Consider the following 20830-nt stretch of genomic DNA (forward strand, 5'->3'; position numbering starts at 1 on the left):
GGTTCAGACAACGCTGCCCGTCACCGCCTGATGATTAATAATAATATTTGGGGTTTTGCGTGCCAAAACCACTTTCTGATTATGAGGCACGCCGTAGTGGAGGACTCCGGAAATTTTGACCACCTGGGGTTCTTTAACGTGCACCTAAATCTAAGCACACGGGTGTTTTCGCATTTCGCCCCCATCGAAATGCGGCCGCCGTGGCCGGGATTCGATCCCGCGACCTCGTGCTCAGCAGCCCAACACCATAGCCACTGAGCAACCACGGCGGGTACCGCCTGATGATTGCGTCGACGATTACGTAACTTCGACGTCAAGAGATAAGAAAAGTGCAGATTGGAATACTTTTAAGTTATAGGGCCACATGTTCTATAATGAAAATACGTATGTATTTGGCGTCTCCAATAAATATTTCCTATTGAAAGTCAGCCTTTTATGATCGTCGGTTTATGTCCTCGTCGAAAGCCGCGTTTAGAACTCCTTTTGTGAGTTCCTGCATTTTTAGCGTAAGGGTGTACGTGCTTTCTGCGACTGCGGCAGTCTGATTTGGCGACTCACTATTTGTTCATTCCGATTATTATAAGTGTCCCAATTCTAAAGGCGTTTTCTTGTTCATGCGTCTTTTTCGCCAACAAGAATACACAAATATTCTCCTTACAAATACCGGCAGAGTTTCTTCTAAATTTGCAGACATTATCCAATAATACACTGAACAAAATATAACCTAGCTTAGGGACTAGTGAAATGGCAATTACAAGAAGACGAGCAAAATATGTGGTGTTTTTTATTGATTTCGTTTTTTATGAATATCTTCATCAAAAACGAAATAGCAGCTTATTTAGTTAAACGACGTAAACAGGAATATAAAAGTTTCTAAGCTTCCAACCCGTTTGCGGCACAATAGGTTTTCAGATTTTTTACTGTCAGTGAATACAGTGAATCCGCATTTTGTTAGTTTTGTAAACCAGTCATATCGGGCAACGCAGTGACTTCGAATATCGGCGATAGCAAAATTGGCCTCATCCAGAAGTATGCGAGGGTTCCTAGGAAAAGTTTGGGACCGACTATGGTACTATTTCAAAGTAATGGGGTCAATAGCAGGCTTTTTTTCTAATCACTTGCGTATCCCCAAACTTATTTGCCTTACAGCTGTTTCTTGCAGGGCTACACTTCCTGTCGTCTTGTTGGTACTTACCCCCGTATTCAGAAATGCATCTTAACTTGAAGCCCATGCTTGACTTGATTTAAAAGATGCCTCTGGTGAAGGCAGCAAAGAAAACACAATGAGCGTCTTGAGCAGTGTTTGCACTTGGCGTCATTTATATTAAGTCAAACATGGTCTTAAACTTAGGATACATTTCTGAATACGGGGGTTAGTCGTTATCTGCAATGAAGCTGAAGAGAGAGCACACACTTTGAAACGTGTTTAAACAATTATCTAATTCTTCTTTCTTTCCCCGTAAGTTGTCCTAATTTGCAATATACTTGCGTATATATTTGCAGCGAATCCCCAGAACATTAAACTAAAACAAAAAAGGAGAAGTGTCCAGACACAAAACAAAGAAAAATGATAAGATCTAACGGCGTCAGATTGTGTGCCCTGCGCAGCTGTTTAAATAAAAAAAGAATGCCTGATTATTTGTAAGCATTAAGAGGTATTCGGAGTTTGGCTTATCAAAAGGATAGCGAGAAAGTAATTTTGACATTCTTGCCAAAGCGCTTTGTATCCACGAAAAAGGAGGAGGAGGAGGAGTAAATAAAGAGAGAAGGCAGGGATGGTAACCAAAAATGCGTCTGGTTGGCTACCCTACTGTTGGGAGCATGAAAGAGGGAATAGAAATATGAGATAGAGAGAGGGAGGGGAGGGTCAGGAAAGCCGCGGTGAGTTCGCGTAGGCACGCGGAGGGCCTGAGCGAGTCAAAGACGGCGACTGGCACGAAAGGGGAACTGTCGAAGGTGGCCATGCTTCTCAGTATTTCAATGAGGTGTATTTTCTTTCTCTCTCGAGATGAGCCGGGATTAATAGCGGATCAGTTCAAGAAGCTGCACTGAAACATGCTTTATCCCTGGCTGATCCTTGTTTGAATATATTTCTTTTTTGTGTCATGTGCAATAATATCACCACCCAATGTGCTCATTGTTCTCGTGCTTTAGTGTTGTGCTGCGCCGTCCCCTATCAGCACTTTCTTTTAGTTCTCCTTTCGGGTCCCTCCGCAGCAACGAGGTTACCTCAGATATAATTGGCAGCTGCTGAAGAGGCACTGCTTGTCGCAGTCGTCGCTCGACCCTCAGAGTGTGAAAACTTGTCATGCGGCTTTTTCAGCAGCCGCAATGCTTTTTCCTAAGTTTTAACCGAACGTAATTTTTTAACGGAACATGGAACTATATTAATAACTCGGGATGTGACAGGTGAGATACTCGTCTTCAGTAACATAAGTTCTGAACCGCTGACAAACAAAATTTCGCTGTACCTCTGTTTAGTTCCCACGTGCGCATAAAAGCGGATAGCCAGATAGGTTTAACGAACTACGGTAGTCCATGTGCTGCCTTTTGTGCGCACAAAAAAGCCCTTAGTTTGTCCGATTCGATAAGAACATGCGCAGACAGGCATAGCAAGCGTGTCATACGACGTTTTTAGGCTTTGATTTGCTGGCTATACATCGGAGCTGCCACATATCAGAGCACGTTGCTAATAGAGGTCTACGCACGTTTTACGCAAACGGTATATTTATGAGAGTCGAAATTTTCCTCCTTACGCTTGGAGCGTGCAGAGCTTCAACGTCAACAGTTGGGTAGATAACATAACCGTAGACTACGCAGTGATGCTAATCTTTCGTGAAGCGTTGATGGCTCGCTCGCAGCGTGAGGCTCCTGGTGAGATTGATAACGGGCTAAGGTTGTATATTCGGCGCCGCAGTTATAGGCGTAGTAATTTGTTACTGCGAAGAGGAATCCACCTGAAAGCCCGCTCTGACGAGTGACCTTTTTTTTTCCCTTATTTTCACGTCGTGGTTTGCCTCGGACCAGCAATTTATCTCCAGTGCAATTGACCCATGACACTTCTTCTGGACTGTTGGGCAGGACGGGTAATAGACATTACACAGTATATCAATCTGCAAAGGTCGACCTAAGGTAAGTAAAATTAATTAACGACGACTAGTCTTCCGAAACGTTCAGTTACACATTCTGACTTCCAACCAATCAACGGCAGACGTCTCGTCTTAAAAGGTCTCACTACTTAGCGTCATGGATGGGAGGAAAAGCCTCCGCACTGAGCGCTGCGTGGATGCCATGAAAGGACGAGAATCACTGGAGGTTGCCACACGCAGGGGAATGAATTAAATTGCGTAGAAAAAAAAAACGTTTCACCCGTCATTTATCCCCAAGAATATCAAAATCCTCAGGAAGCAACAATATGAAATCAAGTGAGCATCAGCGAATGTAATAATCTGAGCAGGGAAGTTAGGGTTGTTCTTTTAACAACTTTTTTTTTATTTAGAGAAGTCCAGGCAGCATTGTAAGAAGAGTGCTGACCAAGGAACAATAAACGGCTTGAGAGACATTTGGGAATTTCTTGCGCGCTCGTTGCTTCAGCAAAAATGTTCTGTGACATGGAATGTTTCATTACGCAGCGACCATTTCGGTCGGGCCATAAGACTGTGTTGGCGCCTTTGTTGTACCTCCAGCTACAGTAAGATAAATTGCGAGTTTTTAATTTCTAAGGTAGCTTAATTTGGGCATTCACAAATTGAAGCCCCATGCCTCGACTGTGATTAACAGTCTCGATGCACGAGAACTTGGTGGACCACCTTACCCGCACTGCATCTGAAAATTGCCCACTCGTTCAAAGGATTTGCCTGAGTTCAAGCCTTACTTTAAAAAAAAAAATAAACGACGAACGAAAATAACCAGGAGCCGAATTTACAAAACTTCTCGCACGTAAGTGCTCTCTGCTATTTGTTGGTCGCATTCAATAATAATATGCTCAGCGCCACCATTAGCTGGAATTGTCAGCTTACGATAATTCTAGCTCAAGAACGTTTTGTTAAAGCGGGCTCCGATACTAAGTAATACCGCCACGAGCCGACAGCAATACGTTTATGCACCAGGGTTTCTTCTAACACAGTTTATTTCATCATCATCATCATCATCATCATCATCATCATCATCATCATCCTATTTTATGTCCACTGCAGGACGAAGGCCTCTCCCTGCGATTTCCAATTACCCCTGTTGTGCGCCAACTGATTCCTACTTGCGCCTGCGAATTTCCCAATTTCATCACCCCACCTAGTTTTCTGCCGTCCTCGACTGCGCTTCCATTCCCATGGCACACATTCTGTAACTCTAATGGTCCGCCGCACATTACTGGGCCTGCCCAGCTCTATTTTCTTCCGCTTAATGTCACTTATAATCGCGGCTATCCCCATTTGCTCTCTGATCTACACCGCTTTCTTCCTGTCTCTTACCATTACGCCTAATATTCTTCGTTCCATCGCTGTTTTTACCGCCTTTAACTTGTTCCCGAGCTTCTTTGTCAACCTCCAAGTTTATGCCCAACATTTTTTAGTAATAATACACTTACAGTGACACATATTTGGCGTCTATTTTATAGTTAATGTTTGAGGTTATTTGTCATTTTCTTCACACGTAGAAAGATATGCCCGGTTCGTGAAGTATAGTTGGAGCGGCGAAGTACCAATAATCGCAAATAAGGAATTGATTACTGTACAATTTTCATGGTGTAAATTTATTTAGAGTTCACGCGTAATCATGCTTGTTTATTTATACTACTTACCTTGTCGTCTAGCTATACTAATGATGCAATGAATGTAGTCTCGTAAAGAACGTTACGTTGCTCCAAACGCTTAACCAATGGCACGCAATCGTAGAGCACTTTCCTAGAGACGACCGAGTGAGCTAGAATTTGTCATTTTTCTTGGGACGGATGTATATACAAAATTTTAAACAACTCTCTTTTCTTTATTTATCGAGCTGCGACACCAGATTTTGCCTCTCTTCGTCAAATAATGTGAGCTTCGCAAATGGATGACCAACCGACAGTGGCCCTGTGGACAAGGCTGGCTTCTCCACACAGGCTGTTTTCAACGTTACCTTTTGTTCGGAATAAGTGTGTCGTTTCATGCATCACCAGTGTCACCTGATGCATAATGCTAGGCCAGGCAAACTTTTCGACAACAGACTTAAGAATGCCTCTCTGTTCTTTCAAATCGCTCGCGTGTACTTTTCTCCATTATGATGACAACAATATACCGCCCCCCCCCCCCCCCAACAACAACAAAAAAAAAAAAACTTGGAGTAATATTGTGAGTTCATAAAAAGGCAATTTCATCGGTAAAAAAAAATAACTTCTGAGGTTTCACGATAGAAAAGCATGATTTCGGGACACTCCGTAGTGGAGGGCTCAGGATTGATTTGACGGCATGGGGATGTTTTAACACGTGCCTAAATTAATCTAAGCAGATGCGCATCCTTGCATTTCGCTCCCATCGAAATGCGCCGTCACTTCCGAGATGGAATCCGCCACCTCAAATTCAGCACCCCAACGCCTCAGAGACTGTGCTACCGTTTCGGGTGGCAAGAGCACCCCATTGTGTGCGAGGCTATTGCGTCTTCTTAGATTTGAGATATTCGATGCTCATTGCCCGGTTGTATGCTTTCGATCACTTGTAAACGCAATCAACTAGGACTAAAGAACGTTGACCCATACAAAAATGCCACTGGAAAACTACGCATTTCAAGATAAGCGCGCTGCGCTTTAAAGAACATACGTTATATCGCGGCTCGCCGACGCGGGCGAGGAGTGACAACTGCACGGCCAGCGGTACGCGGTTGCGTGGAACGACTTATAGTTTGATACGCGGAACACGCAACGGCTATACTCAATTATCTATGCAAGAGGGGAAGACCCCCAAAAAAAGGGAACTCGCTCGGCGAGCAAGGACTGTGAAAAAAGTTGTTTATCGTAAATTATTGAAGCTTTGCTGTAACTCCTGTCGCGTATTTGCCATAGCTTAAATTTTGTGTGTGCCTCTTTATGCACCTGGTTTGCAACTTTCCACCATTTTTTCTTTATCTCTACCTCGCAGGTTACTTTGCATGAATGCTGACCAAACACGATAATGTATTTTTTTTTCTTCTGCGAGCAAATGCCTCCAGGTTTATCATAACATGTTAAACTTTTATCTCCTAACACTTACATCCCAAAACTAATTTAGACATATTATTAAGTAATTTCTGCGCCCTACTCTTCCTGTTACTCAGTGCGGATTGTTTTCTTTCTTTGGCTAAAACCTCTTTCTTTAATACATGTCAGCGATAGGACACAAAACGTTCCGACAGCCAGATAATAAATCCAGCAGGCTCACGGCCCCTTTCAGCACATGTGGCATAAGTGCCGGTGATATTAGCGTGTAATGTCTCTCTTATTACTTGTCACCAAAAAATCAACCAAGGCTAAGACGCTATAGAAAATACATCTTCACAAGGAGCATATCCCACATAAAAAATCTCATTGCTGTATCGTGTGCCTCAAGTGCGCTTGGCGTGAGAAACTTAACGCACACAAGGCTGTAAACGACAAGCGTATTCGCAGATAAGCGGTCGCATAACACCACCTTATATACGCCAGTAAAGAACAACAGGAAAGGATATAATACTGAAGTTTCAATTTTGCCATTTATTTTCACAACTTGATGTGTTTTCGCTCAATAACACCTCTAGCATGTTCCTTCATCCTGATGTTATGTGTGAACATATTGTGGCATCCGATGTCCACCAACACGTCGCAAGGGAATCTAAATAATGTTCATGCTTACACCCATTATTGGGTGATTCTCAATGCCATCCAGGATGTCGGCACTTTAATATTAAAGGAACGTGGTATAACTAAGTGCGAAGAAAAGCAGTTCGTGAGGCCACGTTTACCTGTGTAGTGCAATCGAAAATACTGAGAAATTTTCAACTCAGTGGTCTGGACCCGGAACACAACTGCTGTACTCTGTAACAGTTAGTTTTACTCGATTTCTCTAAGTTTATTTGATGCACCAGTGCGCACATGTATTTACTGAAACTGACGTAGGCACGCTGCTTTTCTTGGGGTGTCAATAACGAAGCGCAACAAGAACAGAGTTGAAATCAAATCCTGATGCATTATTGCGCCCGCACCTGTACCTGGTGCTGCATTCACATGCTGTAGTAATTATCGTCAACGAGACTATGACACGTAAGATTCGTTGAGTTAGACGTTCCACTTTCCATTCCCGCGTCTCAAAGCTCGTCCCTAGGAGGCGGTGCTTAACCGAGCCTTGTTCTCGGCTATCGAAATCAACATGCCGGGTTCCAGCTTTTCTCGAATAAAACAAAGGTATGTAGTCGAAAAGCATATTATTTGTTGAAACAACAACAACATATAACAACAACAGAAGCAGCAGCAGCCACAACCACAACGATTTGTTGCTTTCTCCTCATTTACATTTTTTTAGAAAAACACCCACAACATTCGCCGTCCCGAGAAAAACTAAAGCAAAGGAGCGAGCTTGCTGTGCTAAAGGATAGAAAATTTTGGTACCGGTGCGTGTTGAAAAAAAAATGAGGAGGTTGGGGGGGAACGCGAGAGGGAACAGCAAAACGGCCTTTACTCTTCGCGCAAACTCACAGGCTAGTGCAGAAGAAGGCACAATGTCTTGGAATTGTGCGTGCCGGTCGAAAAACAAGAACGTCTTTGTCTTATTCGTATTTTTCTACATCGATGTGTGTCGCGCAGGCGCGAATAGATTTTTGTGCATGGAAATGGCCCCAGTGCAGAACAGACAAGCTTTTATACTTTACTCGGACTTTCGTCTTCCACCTTCCTCAAGTTATACTTTTTTTTACTTTGGCTATCGTTCTTCCCTTCGAGGTCATTTCGCCTTGCATAGGATCGAGCGAGTTTGACAATCGCTTGCGACGCAATTTCGTATCGATTCACGGCAAATAACTATAATAATAAAAAAGAACACGCTAAACGGGCAACAATGGCGGTGTTTTCGTGTACCTATGTGCGCCAGTTCGACGCAAACCGAGTGAAACTGTCCGGTTTTGCTTGGGACTTCCTTAGCAGAACAAAAAAATATGTAAGCCTTTCTTTTCATCATACCGAATTCAGTGTTAGCCTTCCAAAAGTGCAACGTAGCATATATATATGCTTCCCTATTTCTGCTTCTAACCAAAGCACAAGAACGCACGATACGGCGTCTAATAGAGAGAGAGAGAAAGAGAAAGAGAGACGAACGAAGGAAACGCTTTGTCATAAACGTATGGGCAGGCGTGCTTGTTTGGGACAATCTCTTGTTCACCAATTTTCGTGTTACCATTTCACGCAGTACAACGGTGGTCGTTCTATGTCCGTCATACACTCCAAAAAACACCAGCACTTCTTGTTAATTTCTTGCTTTTTTCACAGCGACACCAGGCACCTATATATTAAAGGATACTATAGTGCAGTATATTATATTTCAATACACAATATGCTATACTATATTATAGTGCAATGTTCGAGCTAGCTCGCTGCGCACGAAAGGGCGCATTACTGGATCTCTAAAACTAAATTTAAATACGCTGTTTTAGTTAATTTTCCGTTCATTTGTTTAATTTTTGCTGAAAGTTGTGACGAATAGATAACATAGACAGTAGCGTCTTTCCTTACCATTTTATGCAGAACGCTTTTAGTTATGTCCTTGCCTGTCGCGCCAGCAATATTTCTCAGAAATTTCAGAAGTTAGATATACCGTCATTGTCTCTGGCGCGGCTTCATCATATGCCCCAAAAATTTTGCAAATTTGTTGGGGCCCGCCTTAGCATTAGTGATAACACCTTTGAAGCTACCAATCCCACTTCAATCCACTACAAAGAGGCTTTCAGTGTGTCATTACTTCGCAAAAAGTGGACATAGGACCGTTAAAAAAGTGCTCCAACACCTCTCGGGGAATGGGAACCTGTGCGTATGCAGGGTCATTTCTGTGGATCAGTGGGCCTTACACTTCACTGGTCTGCCGGTGTTACTCTATTTTTGAGAGATCCGTAACTTTTTTTTTTGGTACAATGAATGAGTATGCCTAATAGAGCGGAATAGCCAAAGAATAAATCTCTAGCGGGTACAACACACTCACGTATGAACGTTTCTAGCAGACGCAGTGGCTCATAGACTTAAGTACTCTATAGCTCAGCACAATAGATGAACCACACGAACACTGGATTCGACGGTAGTGTTGGTATGATCACGAAGTGCCGTCAGGCTTCTATACTCTATAGGCCGGTTCAGATAGATAATCTGGAGTCTTCATCTAGGCGTCTCTCCTATAGTCAAAGTGTTCCCTTTGGAACGTACGGAGCCTTGTATTGCAAGGTAACATCATTTGAGAAGTATCACGCTAACATTTGTCCAGCAATGAACAATTTTTTTCCAAAACTTATGCTAGATTAAAAGTGCACGTGGCCACAGGGAGAGAACTGGCATAAGTTTCTGTTGCGAAGCAGTACACCTTTTGCAGCTGGCGTCGGCGTTAATCTTCAATGGTGTGGAAGTGCGGTAGTGTGTTTTCGTCAATTTGTAGCAACACTGTAAGGTCCGCTGACCATTTGCCACTGGATGTCGAAAGGAACTGCTGCGTTTTTGTTGGCCCGATAGTTGCGGCAATAGACTACCGCGCAGCCTGACCCATCCTCTCCTAATGCACGCGCACACGCCACGTGACTGCAGTTTTGCCGGATATCAAAGCACTGCGACTATTCTCCATTCGTCCAATGTATTTTTTACTTTTTTTTACTGATACTCGTAGTGTACAACAACACCATTTGTCAGCTCGACGTGCAGCGCCTTATATCATGCTACTGAATTTACCTACACGTGATGTCACTCAGTTCCAATCTGAAATCGATTTCTATAAGTAACAGCGATATGCACTTAACTCAAGCCGACGTATTTGTATCTCAAAAAAAGAAGTGAGCATAACCTTTAAAAAAGAACGTAGGAAACAATAACATTCCTGTGGCTTAGGACGCGCAAGTTTTCAAGCCTTTATTCATGGATCCTATTGAATGCTCTACATTCCTGTGCAAGGGACGGAAAAATTCCGATGTCTCCGTGTGAAGTGCGACATAATAACTGCGACAATGAATTTTTGAGGGCACCATGGGCCTGGTAATACGTGTTTCATTTACGAAACTCGAATATCGGTATGTGACCATCTTAATAATACTAGCAAAGACCTTCCACTTTGTCTTTTTGTTCCCTTGCACCTTCTCCCCCTGCAGGGTAGCCAACCGGAACTACACCTCCGGTTAACCTCCCTGCATTTCTATGCATCCTTTCTGCCTCCCATCCTCAGCAACTGTGCCAAGTTTTATTGCCATTTGTTTCCTGTGACCAAATTTTGAATTGTAGTCTGGGTGTTCCGCGTGCCAAAACCGCGATTTGATTGTAAGGCATGCCGTAGTGGCGGACTTCGGATTAATGTCGACCACCGGGGGATCTTTACCGGCCTCCCAATGAGAGGGATGCGGGTGTTTTTCCATTTCGCCCCCATCGAAATGCCGCTGGAGATCCCAGATGGAATCCCGCGACCTCGTGCTTAGCAGAGCATCACCATAGCCATTAAGCCACCGCGGCAGGTGTGTGACGAAGTGTACGATACACACGCAACTCAAATCCAAGCTGTCGACATCAGCTGAACATGATTACAGATTTTTTTTTTACTTTAAAAGCCACCTGTGTCTTGAGTTAGTTCTTGGTAATCCGAATTTATAACTCAAGCACACCACGCAGCTCGGGTGCTCGCTAGTGCTTGTTATCCGCGATGAGACGTATTTCTGTAGTGTTGTAAAAGCGCCCGTTAAAAAAAAAGTTGTTTCGTTGTATTCTTAATCAATGAATCACAATCATGCCAATGCCAGGCATTGCCACATACCACGCTTTGTAGAAGCCGACCTAAGCGAAACTATGTGGTCAGCCGGAAGGACACAATGGCGCATCCTGACAAGGGACGCGCAGGAATCTTCGGTGGTGACGCCGTCCTGCAACCGTAACCTGAAGCAGCGGAGACAGGCGCCGCAGCGTCTCGACCTACCACAGCGTGTAAACATTCGGTCGCGACAACACTTTTCCGCGAGAACACGCGAGCTTCAAAAATATAGCTTGCGTTGGCACTAGTATGCGTGCCATTCAGGCCCCATACTCGCCCGAGCATGAAAACGAGAGAGCCGAAACCAACTCTAATCTCTGTTATCCAGAGCTGATGTGATCGAAGGCGTACGTTTTGCGCGGTCAGGATATTTAAGTCTCACGCGTTTCATGGTGTAATTCCGCGGATAAAAGATTCGGCCACATGCACACTTGTACAGGGAAGCACCAAATGGCTACACGTGTAATGAGATTCCTTAGATCTGTGCTGTCCCGTGTTGGGGGCTATTCACCAAGGCTGCCGCAGAAGCAGGTCAGCGCTGTTTGGTAGGGTTCCGTAAAGAAGAAAGAAAATGTGCGCTGTTTCCACTAGTGGTGCAAGGCTGGAGTCAACAGCGGACATTGTGATCCCCTAGCTTTTACGTGGCTTGCCTAAGTTGTTTCTATGTTTTGCTAAGTTGTTGCTAGTCTTGGCTAAGTCATTTCTAAGTTTTCCGAGTTGTTTCTAGGTTTTGCTAAGTTGTCTCGGCGGGCTTGACGCTGGAAGTTTTCGAGCGGTCGCTGGTCGGGATCGCTTTCTCGGCGACGTCGAGCACTCAGGTGCCGACTGGACTGAAAATGGACGCCCCTGGACTGAAACTCGGCATCCTTGACTCGGCGTCGCTTCTTCTGAGCCGCATCTTGGGCGCGGTGTTCCGGATCAGCTAGACGGCGACGCATGGCTTCCCCCTCGGCAGTACGGTGCTCTTCCTGGTAAGCCGCTTTTTCTTCGGCCGTCCGGACTTTCTTCGGTCTTCCAATGGCAGCAGCACGTACGCGCGATGTAGAGGAGGCGAGAGGTGTGTCACCACGCCAGCTGTTCCGAGCTTTTACTCGCCTGTGACGTCACGAGTCCACCCTACGCGCGCGGGGTAGGAGGAGGTTGCGTGGCTTGGTGCCCTCACAGGTGGTTGCTAGGCAGCGCGAGGTGGCGAACAGCTGGGTTGAGTTTTATGATAACGCTCCACGGCGAAAATAAAAGGTTAAACAGCTCCGCTGTTAAAACAACCGAGCTGCTCACTGGCAGATGAGCAGCAACTGCTCCTTTTCATTTGTTCAATTCTTGACAAGTTCCGTTGACTTTGCTTTGTCCTCTTGCGCATCCTTTATGGCTGAATGCTATTTCAAACGCATCTTGATCATATAGCGTGTATAAGACATATAAGATTAACAACTTTTGTTGAAATAACGCAGGTTCGTGAACAATAATCTGAAATATCTGATAGGAAACCTTTGATTAGATTAAAGAACGTTACTTGCCTATGTGGGAGTCAACTGAAGCTAAATCTATGGCAGACATCAGAAGTAAGCTCCTTCTCAGCGCTCAATAGATCTGATTTTTTAGGACCATCGTTTCCCGAAAAGGTAAAACGTATGCAGTAATCTACGCCTAACGGCTTGTATCTTGGTCTAATGTTTAATTATTCTGTCGACACTCACCTAGATGCACGTCAGTATGAATTTTTCGACATATGCGTTATACCGACCTCCACTATTAGGTCTGTGTTTTGTGCTCAGGGCGTACTTCACAGTCTGCTCGAGCTTAGCAATGAGATCACTTGAATACTTTTAGAGAAAGCCGCACTGGACAAATATAAGTTGAACTTCGCTGTCTCTCGGTGAGCTAGACTCGAGAACGGACGGCGAAGAAAATTTGACCTATTTGACAAATATATTATATGAAATATATTATTTGTCATTATATGAAAGCTGTTTCACACTCAGGTGCACCTTGGGCCCCTCGAGCTCTCTATCAGTGCGACGCCAGACACTTTATTTCTCGTTTCGATTACCTTGAATGAACTGGCTCTTTTTGAAACTGTAGCTCTCATTAAGACTGTGAGATACACGAACATGATATAAAAGCTAGTTGTGAAATAAGGTTCTTATTTTGCTGCCCCTTTCAAGGCCTTCGCTCTCCTCTGCTTTGCGGAGCATCGTGTAGGTGGACGCTTGTACGCCACCTAATCTCATTGCTTTCAAACAAAGAGCTATCTCTGTGTATGAGGCGCGGCGCCTAATGTTATTGAACTGGTCCCAAATGAAAATCTCGTGCGATTAAACAAGCCGAAATTGTTCTGTGGCCAGAAGCTACCTTATTGACCATGTCAAGTTTTGCAACCGCTAAATGTCCGTTGAAGTGTTCGCTTTGCAGCATGCGAATCAAGCATAATGCTGTGTTATCCCGCGATTGGAAATCGCCTCACGTATCACCCCGACAAGCGCGATTGTTGACAGAATTCTTTGGAGAGAAATGGTCTAATGTGATCGCGTCTAAAGCCCTGGAAACAAGAATTCGAACTGCGTGTGCTAACGTATCAGGAAGGCAACAATATTCGACAACGCTGAATTAAGTCCAACTCTATAACATATCGGCATCGTGGGTATTTTTCTGTCGTTACATGATCTGTAATAACAACAACAACAACAACAAAAAACTTCTCTTAACACATCGCGAATTCTCTAGTTCGTCATATATTATTCCACCTTTCAGTCGTGTTTAACTGTGACATGGCCTTCTCTGCTATTTGGTGCTTAAAAATCAAAACAACGAGTGCAAATACATTCCGTGGTAATATATACCGATTAATTATGTTTATGTTTCCAGTGAAAACGAGACATAGCACTCGACGACAACTGAAATTTTGAAATAATAAAATGCTTTTAGTATTTCACCCATATACTATATTGATTTTCACTCTTCCCAAAAAACAATTCATTCAATTTGGTTAACTTAGCTTTAAACCCTGTATTCAAAAATTCATCTCAACTTGAAGCCCATGCTTGACTTCATATAAATGACGCCTCCCGAAGCAATGTTGTCCCCCCGAGACCTAAACACACGAGGAAAATCGCGATTTCTGTAAATGAACGTAAGTCCTGCGAAATAATATGCCTGCACTAGCTCACTGATCGTTTCAAATGAAGAGACTTGCATACGAGTAAGAACATTTTAGAGCGCAGCTGTTAGGCGCACGTTGCCGGGTTGAAACGTACGTCAGCGGCATGCGCTTCTAAATGACCCTCGACCCGATATGCATAGAATGTCGCATAGAATGTTTGCAGTATACGCAGACGCAAAAGACCTGAGCTTCTTTTGACATGTCTTCATGCCTTTCAATGCGGACGATGCGAGTTCTTCACCTCTTGCTCTCTCATTCGCCTTGGTCGCCTGGGATCTTCTGTCTTTAAAGTCCATGTCCGAGCAAATCAATTGCAGCATGCAAGTGCGCTGTTACAGAAAATTGGGGAAACATAGCTGTGGCAGGGAACGTTTTGATGAAGCTTGATGAAGCTTTTCCATGGGCAGGCAGTCACTGTCAAGACAACACTACCTAAATGAAAAATATCCCATCGAAGATGAGGAATGCCGACTAAACGCTAAATTACAAGACGTCTTCTTCAGTGTCAGGTTTCTCTGTTTTCGAACACCAAATATTTGAGTAAAACAAGACTTGTACATTCAAGAACTAAAGAGAAGATCATACAATAAAACACAATTGACCTGCCCATGGAGAGCTCCCCACCAGTTTTCACAAATTCAAACTGTCACCTCTGCTTCAATTATAACTTTGTTTGACCGTCGAATGCTTACACGAGTCACAGCCTTTGTATCTTTTGGGTAAATCACGTCTGAATATTTACGCGACCACTGCTTTGACGTCATAATGAATTTAACCTTACTTAATAGACTTTTCGCATAGCGTCTGTACCTCTTCGCCATTTTTTCTTTGTTTTCATGTTTGTATAGAGATGATTAGAAGTTCGCACAGAGAAATTGCCGAAGCATACTTTTCATAGCGTGTAAAGATCTACCCTAAATGTTTCAGTGCACCATTGAAAACTGCCTCTCTTTCAAACATTCACTCCACTTTTGATACGCCAAGTTCGAAGGAAATGAAAACAGATTCCCCCACAGAGTTGTAGAACAATTGAAATGTTCCACGGCTGAAAAGCCGTGATTTCTGTATAAATTGTATTTCCACAGCCTCTCGTTGCTGAAAACTTGTAAGCATCGGAACAAGTACTATTATTTGCTAACACTTGAGTTGCGTCATATGAAATGCTTGGCAAGACAAGTGAAATTTATTTTACACGCTTGTGTTTTACTTCGATTTCCTTGATCTTTTATTATAGTGACCGCAAGACGCAGTGGTTGTCATGTCCAGGCTCTCTACTTACGTTAGATTCTCAAGAAAGCATTCGTTTACATTTGGTGTGGGTTTTTATATGTAGTTTCTCATTGTTCAGCATCCCGCAATGTGCTTTTTAAAGTTATTTCGCATATTTGACGTGCGCATTATTTATCACAAATATCAAAAAATAAAAACAGACATGGTGTTCTTGTAAAAACTCATTTGTTCACATTGTATTACTGTGCGGCGCCGACAAGACTTCTTTAATAGTGGAGCTATACGTGGGGCATCAGTCTTCCGAATAATAGATAAGAAATAAATTAGCGAACTTTCTACAGAAGCAAGGAACCTTGTACACCGACAAGCTCACCGAAAATACTGCCGATCTTGACCCAAGGCATGCCGTATCACGACTCGGGCATTCCAGCGGATTCCAGCGGGCATTCCAGCCTTCGCCACCGAGCGTGTCGAACCAGTGTGGCTAAACATCCGCCGTACAACGACCTCAGCTTTGCGTGAGCATTGTAGGCTCGTCGGAGAATACTTGATAGATTAAACTTATAACTTTTCGTTCGTTGGGATTCCATACACATTCCTGAGCTCCCATACCCAGAAGCCGTGCCAGCCGATAGCAAGAAAAAAGATGTGCAGTGATTGTAAGCTTCACAATCATCCTCTGTAGCGGTCAGCGACCTCGGGGGCATCCGCTATGTCTTCTTAAGCAATCATGAATTCACCACCTGATCAGTCCGTTAAAATTATTGCAAAGAATATAATAGCATGTTTTACTGCAAAGTGTTTGCACATTTTTTTGTCAGTCTGATTGAAGCGTTTTAACACGTGCTTCAAATTGTAACACAGTCCGCTTGTTTTTTACTCCTGAAAGGCACTGGGCAAGTTGTTTGGGTGTTCCATATATACATTGTAATCTAAAGCACGCACTGATAGCCATGCGACAGGAGTAACTCAAAGATAGCTTCCTATATCCCGCTGACTCGGCACTTGATGCATTTAATGTAATAAATAGCGCATACTTTGCCAAGGCTATGGGTATTCTGTGACATAATAGAATATATAATACCTTCACATTAATCGCGGCTAGTCCTGTCCCTCGTGGCGACGTTGGTGTTTTAGGGAAAGGGGTATTCCATGGCTTCTACGTATCATCCTTTGGAATAAAAGTTATATTACCGACGGCGCTTTTCTTTGGCTACTTGTTTCTAACACACATTCTCTCTTCGTGTTTTAATCGTTCTTTGACCCTTCCGCCATCATCACAAAACATCGTTAGTCTCTAGGCGAAATACTTCATGATTCCCTATTTTCCCTTGGATATATCAATCATCTATAACTCCACTTTCGGACAGTTCGCGACCCTAGCTTGGCTCATTGAGGTGACCAATGGCGACTGACTGATGAAAACCCGTTGACAACAACATATTGCGCAGTGCTAGGGAATCCCGCAATCAGTCCACGTTGCTCACAGAGATGAAACCGCAGGAGAAGCAATATCGAGCTCAGACTCGACAGCTGCGCCTTTCTGGTGGTGACAGCTTTTGTCTGGCAGTTTCTGAGCGGTTTACCCACTTGGCGTCAATTCTGCCTTTCGTGGAGAAGGTGGGTTTCATTAAGGAGTCGGCGCAATGTTGAGGTACTGCTCGCCCTATTCTACTTCACTGTTATCTCTAAGCCTTCGCGACTGGTCTATTCTGACGATAATGGAGGCGGGACGCACCGCTGAGGCCACTAACGAATCTCTAGAAGGCCCTCAAGTTGCGCAAGACTGCCAAATTGTTCGCCCCTGGGTCATTGGTCATTGGTCATTAACAGTTCTTTTTTGTCTTATTACTATATAGGTCCGCTGGGTTGCAAACCGAGCGCCCAAAGACCATTACTAACCTTCGCCTTGGATCACAGCAAATTTGCTGAGAGGGTCATTGCTCACGCGTGCTTCTCGCATGCCCTAGGCGGACGCTAAGGTAATGACTGGGGTAATAGGATCCCCTCAGGCACCTTGACCTGCGGGAAATTAAATCCGGAGCGTTGACTGTCTCAGTGTCGAAAACAATTAATTGGGTGTGGACAAACAGAAGAAATATTAGCTGTCAACATGGTATGGCCTGAAGAGCTCGCTGTGGTTCAAGCATCACTTGCCCCACCGGCTGGAAAATTTATGACCGTGGTGTGGGTGTTCGGCGGTCATCCTTTATTTTAAAAGCTGCCCGTGTATTCAAAAATAATAAATAATGTCCTTAAACAAAAGGATCTGTGCACTTTTACGTGTATTATGTTCCTAACGAAGAATATATCTTGGCGCCGTATAACCGCACGTCAGGCTGCGTACTTGTATTCGAGGAAACCACGGTAAAGATTTAAAAAAAAAACTGCCGATCCAAACAACATGTTAGAATTCGAAAAGCGAAGTTTTCGCGATGCGGCTAAAGAAATAATATGCAATTGCTGAAATTCTAGGCAGCGTTTCTCACCAAAGCGATTCCCTGCCTCCTAGTAAAGGCAGCAGGAAGCCGAGACCCCCCACTACGCGACCCACGTGACCACGCATAATACCATCTCCGGGAGTGATCTCCTTTGCTGTAACACGATATCCAGGATATGCGCGCTGCCTAGAGTGGGGCTGATCCAGGCTATAGTGCAATAGCAAACTGAACTTTACTCGGCGATAGGCCAATCAAGTAAAGGCGTCAAACCCAAAACACTAGGAAAGTAGGCGTAGAAAGGTTAGCTTTATTGAAGGAATTGTGTTCTTGATCCGTATATTGGTTGTCATGGCCATATTTGGGTATAATTTGTTTTTATTATTGAGTAGTTTAACTGAAAACAAGGCTAGCAGCCAGGAAAACTGCAAGGGTATTAAAGATGGTAGCGCTGTCCTGCGTGAGAGCTATATCTAGCTATATATTCGACGAGGCACGGTTAGAAACCTAGCCCAGAAATGGTTGCAAAAAGCCCGGGTGGGTTCCCAAAGAAAACTACGCTTTAAAATGCCGTCCAACAAGTATAATTGTAGAAGTAGCACAGTTTAAGGAGGAATAGAGTACCTTCTGTCAAAATCTGTCCGGGACCATCTAGGACAAAGGAGGAATATTCTTAGGCAGTGGAAGTATGCAGGCAGATTATTGCGATGATTCTTATCTTTCACTGTGTTTATTTTGTGTTCTCTCTTCCCGCTGTCAGTTTCTTTTCTTTCTGGTTTGGCTAAGAATGTAGAAATACAAATTAGTTGCATACCTTGAGCAATGGGCGTAACCAACGCAGTTTCTATGTGGTACGCGCACTGCATTGGCCAAGTAGTAATTATATCAGCTGATCTATCCTTCTATTCGATCCGTTCATGTGAATTTAGCCCCTAAGTTGCATAAGTTCTTATAAAAAAATTAAAAAAATCATTTTTCAGTCATAGTCTTAAGTCGAGTCAAGTCATAAAAGCGCGCTTATATGAATCCTTAGTAATTTGCGGAATGGTACGAACTGCAATTTTCGCGGTATAGATGAGCCTTTTCACGAATGACAAAATGTTGTGCTTTGTTTCTCGTCTTCTGCAGCGCTGGCACTAGTGAGCTTACAACACGCTGGAACTGATGAAACAGAGCAACTGCGGTAGTAACACAATGTTTAGAGAAGGGAAAATCACTTTAAGTGGGAAAATCGTAGGAGGAAAGAGGACATAGGTGGCAGGAAGGAAGAAGGTGGAATACTCCCACCATCTGACGCAACACACGATCACGCCAAGTATAGGGTGGCCAGAGGCATAGGCGCTGGCACAATGGGAATGAGAGGTGGGGTCGGTGGTGTGTAGTGTACATAACATAAAAAAGAAAAGCGTAGCTGAAGTATACACACTCATTATGCTTTACAGAAGCCCCAGTACCCTGCGCGAAGTGGCGGGACCATCGCATCACTTAATGGATGCCGACAAACTCGTCGAGGCTCTATGTGCGACCACATTCATTTCCTTCCACTGCAAAATTACTTCCCGTGGTAGAGTTGCACGCTTTGTATTTCGCATATGCTCCAGCGTCCCTGGAACTTACCATTACCCAGCTTGTTAATTTTCCTTTTCTTTTTGTCTCGCAGTGACTATTGTGAAACCCGTACGTACTATTTATTCAACTTTTCTCAGAATGTGTACATGGTGACTTCCTTGGCGAATGTTCTCGAACGCACGACAAATATTTTGTTCGTACCTTTCAAATCAGTTAACACTTTTGAGGTTAATGCTAGTTGAATTAAAATGCAGCTTTAGAAATTTATCGCTCACGTCGGTCATTTTGTGTCCGCTATCTCACATTCCTGTTTACACGCACACCGCACAGCGGGCGAGCATGATGGCAGCGAACTAAGGCTGGTGCGATGGCCGAAGATGAGGCACGTAACTCGAGATGAGACACTCACCGAGTAAGGAAGATTGCGATCACATTTACGTCTAGCATTTTGCATGTAAGCATCTGTAAATTAAAGAAAAAAGAAGGTACGCAGGTGAATCGAACTGTCGTAGAAGAGCGTCGAGGTTACTTACGCCTTAATTTAGCTGAAACATAAATATCCACTGGTTAAATATGCACTCCAAATTACCACCCTCTAAATCACCTGTCATTTTGTGAGATCTTTACAATCTTCAGCGGCTCTTTCGGCGCCTTGTCTCAAGGTGCTTTATTTTCCCGGCCACGCAAAATGCAGTTAGTGAGCCACTTTTTCAGCCTCACAGCTGGATGCTGATAACATTAGTTCGAGAGAGTAGGTTCCTTAATTGCTCTTTCGGCCACGCAGATAGCACGTTTTCTGGAGTGTGAGGAAGAGTTCAATATCAAAATATAAGGTTAAGGGCCGTGACTTTCTAATTAGCTACGCAAATAGACAAACTGTAACTACTTGAGAGCCTCGATGCAAGAAAGTGACCTCGGTGCAAAAATATTGCAATAGCAGGACTACTTTAGATGTACGTGCATTCTTAAAATCAGGTCATGCTATATGATGTCTTGTTTCTATTAGCTTTCTTATACAAACGCAGCATACAGCAGTAATTTCTCCTTTTGTCAATGTACCATGCTTTTTCGGAGCGTTACACATATGTTTTGAGGAGCCGGCAGACTGGCAGAGACGTCATGCAGTTTTTCAATAAATTCCACCACATCAGTAAAAAATTAACAAGCCTGCTACAACTTCATACATTCACTGTTGCTTGAGAACAACTGCAGTTGTAATGAACTTAGCGAGAATAATTTTGTTGCGACTTTCTACTGCCCTGCTATAGTGCAGTTCATATATCTTTCCTTGAAGTTAGGTGTCCTTCACTGACGTCGGACATTTCGAAAGTAATGCTTCTTTTAGATATTTACTTTTAGGGTACCTACCAATTCAGCAATAATCAATGTAACTGGCTTTATGTTTAGCTTCCGAGTTTAATTGTTATTCCCAAGGATTCTGATCTATTGCGATTATTTTGATATCGCCATCG

The sequence above is a fragment of the Dermacentor variabilis genome, chromosome 2 (assembly GCF_050947875.1).
Source record: "Dermacentor variabilis isolate Ectoservices chromosome 2, ASM5094787v1, whole genome shotgun sequence".
Lineage (NCBI taxonomy): Eukaryota > Metazoa > Arthropoda > Arachnida > Ixodida > Ixodidae > Dermacentor > Dermacentor variabilis.